This window comes from Salvelinus sp. IW2-2015, linkage group LG17 (genome assembly GCF_002910315.2).
Source record: "Salvelinus sp. IW2-2015 linkage group LG17, ASM291031v2, whole genome shotgun sequence".
NCBI lineage: Eukaryota > Metazoa > Chordata > Actinopteri > Salmoniformes > Salmonidae > Salvelinus > Salvelinus sp. IW2-2015.
The window spans coordinates 28151974-28161264 of record NC_036857.1 but is presented as its reverse complement, the minus strand read 5'-3'; positions in this window follow the sequence as shown (position 1 = coordinate 28161264).

The following is a 9291-nucleotide window of genomic DNA, read 5'->3' as shown; positions in this document are numbered from 1 at the left end:
AGGGCGGTTAAGGTTAGAATTGGTGTTAGGAGCTAGGGTTAGTTTTAAGGTCAGGGTTAGGTTTTCGGCTTAAGGTTAGGGTACGGGTTAGGGAAAATAGGATTTTGAATGGGACTGAATTGTGTGTCCCCACAAGGTTAGTTATACAAGACTGTGTGTGTGTGTGTTAATGGAGGAAATGCAGACTATGCCAGTATAACATACAGTATTTTAGTTTTAGTCAATTCAGGGGCCCATCAAGTGCAATTTATTCCTGTTATAGATAGGGCCTACAATGTTAATTTACTAAGACATGCCCGCAGTGGTCAAATGTGGCTTGTGTACACATAATGGTCTTAAAGAAGGTCTCTTTCCTTTTTAATTTTGTTCTCACCTGTGGAGCCTGCACAAATAAATGCCTGCTGGTTTGCAAGAAGAATGCGCCCCTTGGTGGCTGGATTATAAATATGGTAACAATCAATTGCAGTTCATTCTTTTGTCACTAGAGGGAGTTGTAATCCCATCGTTGTCATCTCAACCCCCCTTTATGGCATTCTTGCAGCTTTCAGATTTTTTTTCTCTTTGGGATGATAGTCGAGATGGCCCATTGAGCAGACAACAAATGTAGGCCTAATTGATCAGATAACTTTAGATTAATATGCAGGGGCTTTTAGGTACAGGGCCTGCTCAAGGCATGAGCGACATATGCAGTTGCTTAGGGCCCCCCAAAAATATTAATAAACAACTTTTGTTTAAATTAAGTTGGGGTCTCATCTTACTGTTGAGCGTTAGAATAGTAGAATACACAATGTGCAAGTACGAAATTTGGTTGCGCATCATCAATTTTTTGTCTTGTTATATCTGTCGCTGACAGTCAAATCAAATCAAATCAAATTTTATTTGTCACATACACATGGTTAGCAGATGTTAATGCGAGTGTAGCGAAATGCTTGTGCTTCTAGTTCCGACAATGCAGTAATAACCAACAAGTAATCTAATCTAACAATTCCACAACTACTACCTTATATACACAAGTGTAAAGGGATAAAGAATATGTACATAAAGATATATGAATGAGTGATGGTACAGAACGGCATAGGCAAGATGCAGTAGATGGTATAGAGTACAGTATATACATATGAGATGAGTAATGTAGGGTATYTAAACATAAAGTGGCATAGTTTAAAGTGGCTAGTGATACATGTATTACATAAAGATGGCAAGATGCAGTAGATGATATAGAGTACAGTATATACATATACATATGAGATGAGTAATGTAGGGTATGTAAACATTATATTAAGTGGCATTGTCACTCAATTAGCCATGTCAGCTAACAATTTTTCGATTGATAAGTTGATCTAGCCAGCTATCTAAACTTAATGACTGAATTCCGACCGGGCATGGAGGGGCCCAGGGGCCCTAACCTCCCTATAGATTTTGTTAGTCACTCTCACTCAAATATCATTATAATGGCATAAGGGTGGCTATACAGTGCATTGGGAAATTATTCAGATGGGGGGGGGGGGAAACCAAATCTTGTTTAGGATCCCAGAAAGGCAAGAGCAGGCCCTGTGTAATTATGACGATTGAGATAGGATACCATGATATTAGGGCTAGGCCTATTAGGCCTACTTGATGATGATGTTGTGTAAACACATTGTTCATCTGTTTGTCTTTCTCAAGCACCATTGCATGAAGACTTGACTGGGTCGTTCTACGCTTGTGCTGCCTTTTTGTCACTGGTGTTACCTATATTTTAGATGACAATTCAGGCTTTCCAGAATGTAATTTGACTATTTAATTTGCATATATAATCAAAGACAGAAAGGGTTAATGATAATATTAAGAACATGTTTTGATTAGTAATAATGTACTTTAAACGGGTATGTGTAAAGTTATATTGTATGACATTATTCTATGAACACCAGTGACAGTAACACCATGCAGTGACAAGTAAGACCAGTGACAAATAAGCAGACAAGATGGTGGCCACAGTAGCTCAAACCACACTTCTTAAATTGTAAATAAATCACTTAATCATGTGATTTGATCAATTATTTTAAACACATATATTTTTTCGTTATTATAAACTGTCTAACACCATTGACACATATTAAGGCCTTGCATGAAAGTACAAAATTAATCATCAAATTGCCAACATATGAAGAGAGAGTGCAGACTCATGTGCTTTTCAAAACAGCCCCGCCTCCAATGAACCTTTGACCCAGGAAGAAGTTGTCAAGGATGTAGAATTTTTTCAAGGTGGCGGTTTTTATAAAGGGTAACACAAGAAACATTCTGTCTTCGAAAGGACCTGCAAAGTCGATGTGTATGCATTGCCATGCCTCCTCCGGCCAATCCCACGGATGAAGAGGTGCAAGTTGTGGTACGTTGCGCACCTTAAGGCATGAGGAACATGTTTTTACTTTTTCATCAGTGCTTCCATCTAATCCAGGCCACCAGAAGTGACTTTGTGCGATTTCCTTCATGTGAACCATTCCACAATGACCTGAGTGTAGCTGTTGCAACACTGGTTTCCTCGACGAAGGTGGAATGATATCTCTCCTTCCCCACAGCAGACAACCGGACTGTACTGACAGCTCAGTTCTCCTGGAAAGGTAAGGTTTCAGTTCCGGAGCATTTCCTGAGGCTCTACCTTTGATGATGATGTCCATCACTTCAGATAACACCGGGTTGTTTCTTATGTTTTTCCAGACTTGTGTTGAAGTGACTGGTGCATTTTCCACTTGTCTGAAGTAGAAGATGTCCGCTGGGGATGACTGGCTTGACCACAGGTAGTGGTAACCTGGAAAGACCATCTGCGTTGCGGTGCAGTACAGACTTGCAGTACTTGATGTCGTAGGTGTGTGCTCACAACAACAAAGACCACCTTTGCATTCAGTTTGCAGCAAGTGACGGAATCACAGTATACGGTCCAAAGATGCTCGTCGTCTGTAAGAAGGGTGAACTTCCTCCCATAGTTACGAACTCCAGAAACAATGGTTGGATAGGGAGAATCTTGTTTCTCCTGGTTGGAGAGTCCTTTAGTGGCCTTTTGGCAAACTCCAAGTGGGCTGTCATGTGCCTTTTACTGAGGAGTGGCTTCCGTCTGGCCACTACCATAAAGGCCTGATTTGTGGAGTGCAGCAGAGATGGTTGTCCTTCTGGAAGGTTCTCCCATCTCTACAGAGGAACTCTGGAGCTCTATCAGAGTGACAATCGAGTTCTTGGTCACCTCCCTGACCAAGGCCCTTCTCCCCTGATTGCTCAGTTTGGCTGGGCGGCCAGCTCTAGGAAGATAAACTTCTTCCATTTAAGAATGATGGAGGCCAATGTGTTCATAGGAACCTTCAATGCTACAGTCATTCTTTGGTACCCAGATCTGTGCCTCGACACAATCCTGTCTCGGAGCTCTACGCACAATTCCTTTGACCTCATAGTTTGGATTTTGCTTTGACATGCACTGTCAACTGTGGGACCTTATATAGACAGGTGTGTGCCTTTCCAAGTCATGTCCAACTAATTGAATTTACCAAAGGTGGACTCAAATAAAGTTGTATAAACATCTCAAGGATGATCAATGGAAACAGGATGCACCTGAGCTCAATTTCAAGTCTCATAGCAAAGGGTCTGAATACTAATGTAAATACGGTATTTCAGTTTTTTATTTTTAATACATTTACAAAAACCTGTTTTCGCTTTGTCATTATGGGGTATTGTGTGTAGATTGATGAGATTTTTTTAAACATTTAATCCATTTAAGAATAAAGCTGTAGGCCTCCCGAATGGTTCCGTGGTCTAAGGCACTGCATCGCATCGCAGTGCCACTAGAGATCCTGGTTCAAGTCCAGGCTCTATCGCAGCCAGCCATGACCGCGAGACCCATTTGGGCGGCGCACAACTGGCCCAGCGTCGTCCGGGTTAGGAGAGGGTTTGGCCGGCCGGGATGTCCTTGTCCCATCGCGCTCTAGCAACTCCTGTGGCGGGCCGGGCGCATGCACACTGACACGGTCGTCAGGTGTGTGGTGTTTCCTCCGACACATTGGTGCGGCTGGCTTCTGGGTTAAGTGGGCATTGTCTCAAGAAGCAGTGCAGCTTGGCTGGGTCATGTTTTGGAGGACGCACGGCTCTCAACTTTCACCTCTCCCGAGTCCGTATGGGAGTTGCAGCTATGGGACAAGACTGTAACCATGAAAAAGGGATAATTAAAAACATTTTTTTTAAATAATAATAAGGCTGTAACAAAATGTGGAAAAAGACAAGGGGTCTGGATACTTTCTGAATGCACTGTACATATGCATTGATAACACCTTTATGGAATCATTCATAACCCCTTCATGAATGTTGCAGTATCATTCATCATAACATTCAGTATCAACCATATGTAATCTTCAAAACAAAAGTCCTGTTTTCATTACACTATTGTAAGTTATTTTATAGTAAAAATATCTGGTTGGATTGAACTGGATGGTTGCTGGTGTTACTGACTGGATTAGTTATTTGATAGTCTCTGCTGAGTTTAAGCCAAGTTGTTAGCTTGTGATTTCAGTCAAGTTTACACAACATGTTCATTTGACACCAATTGCCCTGGTGCCATCCAGATCTGCCATTCAGATTTGAAATTGTTGAAATACTTTGAGCGTTTGCTTGAGCCTGCCTGGAGTGCCAGATTGATAGATTTTGCACTTTTATATAGCACTTTTCTACCAACTTAGGTACTCAAAGTGCTTTACATAGTAGGGGGGAAACTCACCTCATCCACCACCAATGTGTGGCACCCACCTGGGTGATGCACGATGACCATTTTTGTGCCAGAACGCTCACCACACATCAGCTGGAGAGGTGAGGAGTGATATATGCCAATTAGGAATGAGGGGGATGATTCGATGGCCATGATGGAATGAGGTGTCATGGGATTTTTTATGACCACAGTGAGTCAGGACACCCGTTTAACATCCCATCTGAAAGACGGCACCCTACGCAGGGCAATATCCCCTTCAATGCCCTGGGATCTCCTTAGAAGAGAGGGAAAAGTGTCCCTTACTGGCCCTCCAGCACCACTTCCAGGAGAATCTGGTCTCCCATCCAGGGACCAACCAGGACCAAGCCTGCTTAGCTTCAGAGGCAATCCAGCAGAGTGTGTGTGTGTGTATGAGTATTCCTGTTTGATGTGGATGAGTTTGTTTGTGTTGTGATTAGCAGTAGGGGGCGGGTGGTACAGTATGTGGGAAGTAGTACATAAAAACCTAGAATTTATTACATTATTCCCCCAAAAAATCACGGGTTAGTGTAATAAATACCGGTTAATCTAATAACTTATATAACTTATATCACTTACCGGCAAGTTATTACATTTACCGGTTTCATTACTTTCAAAAATCTGAAAGTTATTACAAATAAAAAAGTTATTACATTTACCGGTGTTATTACATTTATCGTTGTCACATTGTATTTTTGTAGACTTAGTCTGACACAAGAGATACAGCTGCAGCTGCTCCATACGCACCTCCATACGCACCAGCTGCCCCTCTAGCAAGGGAGAGGCAGGTATCGTGCCCCCCCCCCCTTTTAAAAGTCAGTATTCAGTGTGACTCCTCGTCTGATGAGTCACTCACCTCAGTGTTCTCCTGCTCAACAGCAGGAACATGTCTCTTTTTCTTTTGTTGGAATGTCTCTTTCTGTTTTCAGTCTTGACGATTCATTCTGAGTCTTTTTGTTTCTGTAGGCTTGTTCGATGTGGCCCTTTTATTAACAGGCCCAGCAATTCATGCCTTACACCAGCATGTAGACGTCTGATGCCCCGCTTTGCCACAGTGGAAGTATGTGCCTTTGTTTCCCCGTCTCTGATTTTAAGTTGCATTTCGTGCTCTCGTCCTGATTAACTCAAGTGCTGAGCCTTTTAGCAGCTAGTTCCATTGACAAACGGACTTCAATGACCATTGCCAAGGTCAGATTACTTCAGTCAATAGTCTCTTTTATGTAGTTTCACTCCGTAGCCCACAGTCTGCCTCTAGTTGGTGTCATTTAGAACAGGGCTCCCCAACTGGCGGCCCGTGGGCTGAATTTGGCCCGTGGGTGGTTTATTTGGCCCCAAATTTTCTGAGCAACTGGATAAATCATTTTGGACACAGAAGACTGTAAAAACACCAGGAATCAGCTCAAATGACTTTAATCTCCTCCCCCCCCAAGTATTCTCACGCATAATAGAGAGACACGTGTGATTGTATAGAAATGTAAGCAAGGTTTTAAGTTTTAGTCAAATATTATATATGTTTGGGATTCTTGCGGTCAAATTGCAGCCTACAAATGATTTTAATTATGTTCTGGCCCCTTAGACCATCCGCTCAAGAGAAAATCGGCCTGATTTAGAACATCATTGAGCTCTGATAGTTTCTTTATGCAGCAGCAAACATTATAACTGATTCTCCTTTTCCTGATTTCTTCTGTGGAACCTTTCAGCAATAACTAGTGGTTTGGTGAAAAATGTCCTTTAAATATTGCCACATATCCCATATGCTTTTACCTGGCCTGTCTGGTTTTAGTAGGCTGTTGTCACACCCTGGCCTTAGTTATCTTTGTTTTCTTTATTATTTTAGTTAGGTCAGGGTGTGACATGGGGGGTGTATGTGTTTTGTATTGTCTAGGGGTTTTTGTATGTTTATGGGGCAGTGTTCAGTTTAGGTGTATGTATGTCTATGGTTGCCTAGATTGGTTCTCAATTAGAGACAGCTGTCTATCGTGTCTCTGATGGGAACCATATTTAGGCAGCCATATTCATAGTTCGTGGGTGATTGTCTATGTCTTTACGTTAGTTGCTTGTGTCTGCACTTTTGTTTTATAGCTTCACGGTCGTTTGTTGTTTTTGTATAGTTTGTCAGTGTTCGTTTCGTGTTCGTCTTCGTTAATAAAAGAAGATGTATTGTTATCCCGCTGCGCCTTGGTCCTCCTCTCTTCCACAATACGATGATCATGACAGCTGTGTAGTAAATTAAATGTCTTTGGTCCCATTACACAAAAAATGTAGGCACAATTTAGTCTTCATTAATGTGATGTCCAAGAACAAAATATTCAAACCGTCCTGTATATGAGCTCTACTGCTCAACACTTCATTAAACTGTTAAATATTTCCAACAATTCCTGACATTTTTTCGTTTCACAATAGGCTCCACAATAGGCTTGTCACTCACTTCGATCTTGTCCTCAACCATGGCAATGTTCTGTTCTGACAATATTTTCCTCAGTCATGAGATCATTCACTTCACTCATTGACATCTCATCCTTATGTTTTATGTTTTTTTTTATCCTTAGCAGTTTTTAATTGCATAGTTCGGTCTTCACAGTTGAATAAATGTCCTTTACTCACTGTATATTCCTCCCTTTTTAATCAAATTGTTTTCCTGCTCCGATATCCGACTTGAATCCTTTTCTACTGTCCATGACGATGCTAAAACCCTCTCTTAGCTAACTCGGCTGTGCACTTGGCTCTGCTAACAATACACTGTGCTAACATTAGCCTAGACTGCACCCCAGAAAATACGTTTTAAAATTGTTAAAAGCGACTTCTTCCGGAAATAATATTTCCTGTAGGTTCAGACTTACTAGTCGCCAATCTTTTGTTATGTCTCGTGGGTTTCATAACCACATCTTTATAACAATTCAATAATGATGCGATGGGAGACAGGAATCAGTTCACAAAGATTTATCTTGAACGTGCTCGGTCTTCAACTCATAGAACCCCCATGATGCTCTGCGACACAACCCCAATACACCACACCAATGACAGCTATTCCCTGTAAATATTTGTTTAGATTTAGTTGATATTTTTGTTTTTTTAAGGAAGCACTGTGCAAAAATCGCTCCGCCAATTCCTGGTTGCTGAAATTCTAGTAGTTTGTTTAATGTTAGTTTATGTGAAAAAAATTAAGTATAGTGTAGAGCACATATGTCAGAGTCAAGGCCCGCGGGCCACATCCGGCCCGCGAGAAGGTTTTTTACGGCCCCTGGGATGATCTTGATTTATTATTAGAACCGGTTGTAGGTTTTCAGTAGGTCAATTAGGTTCAACTAGACTATATGCGTCATTTAAAAAAATTCAATGAACATTCGAACAGTCCGGCCCTCGGCTTGTAGCTAAATTTTTTATTTGGCCCTCCGTCCATTTGACTTTGACACCCCTGGTGTAGAGAATCATTTGTGCCATCTAAACCGCTGTGAAATAGCTTTTCCATAACCAAAAATATTGTATTTTCATCTGTTTGAAGCTGGTGTAAAAACTTAAACCTTAAGAACATGAAGCATAGAAATAGCGCACACAGAATAGATCTACCACTTCTTAGACTTGCTTTCAATGAAAATGAAAGATCTATAACAAATATTTCTATGTGAATTTGGTCTGGTCATCACTAAATAAAGCTAATACTTTATTTTTATTACATTTAAAGTGGGAGAAAAATATATATTTTAATATATCAATAAATAACCACAACTCATGACCGAGGGACAAGCCAATTGTATTGTACTGACTGTATTTTACATTTACATTTACATTTAAGTCATTTAGCAGACGCTCTTATCCAGAGCGACTTACAAGTTGGTGATTCACCTTATGATGTCCAGTGGAACAACCACTTTACAACATAGTGCATCTAACTCTAAGGGGGGGGGGAGGGTTAGAAGGATTACTTTATCCTATCCTAGGTATTCCTTAAAGAGGTGGGGTTTCAGGTGTCTCCGGAAGGTGGTGATTGATTCCGCTGACCTGGCGTCGTGGGGAGTTTGTTCCACCATTGGGGTGCCAGAGCAGCGAACAGCTTTGACTGGCTGAGCGGGAGCTGTACTTCCTCAGAGGTAGGGAGGCGCAGCAGGGCAGAGGTGGATGAACGCAGTGCCCTTGTTGGGTGTAGGGCCTGATCAGAGCCTGAAGGTACGGAGGTGCCGTTCCCCTCACAGCTCGTAGGCAAGCACCATGGTCTTGTAGCGGATGCGAGCTTCAACTGGAAGCCAGTGGAGAGAGCGGAGGAGCGGGGTGACGTGAGAGAACTTGGGAAGGTTGAACACCGACGGGCTGCGGCGTTCTGGATGAGTTGTAGGGGTTTAATCGCACAGGCAGGGACCCAGCCAACAGCGAGTTGCAGTAATCCAGACGGGAGATGACAAGTGCCTGGATTAGGACCTGCGCCGCTTCCTGTGTGAGGCAGGTCGTACTCTGCGAATGTTTGTAGAGCATGAACCTACAGGAACGGGTCACCGCCTTGATGTTGGTTGAGAACGACAGGGTGTTGTCCAGGATCACGCCAAGGTTCTTAGCGG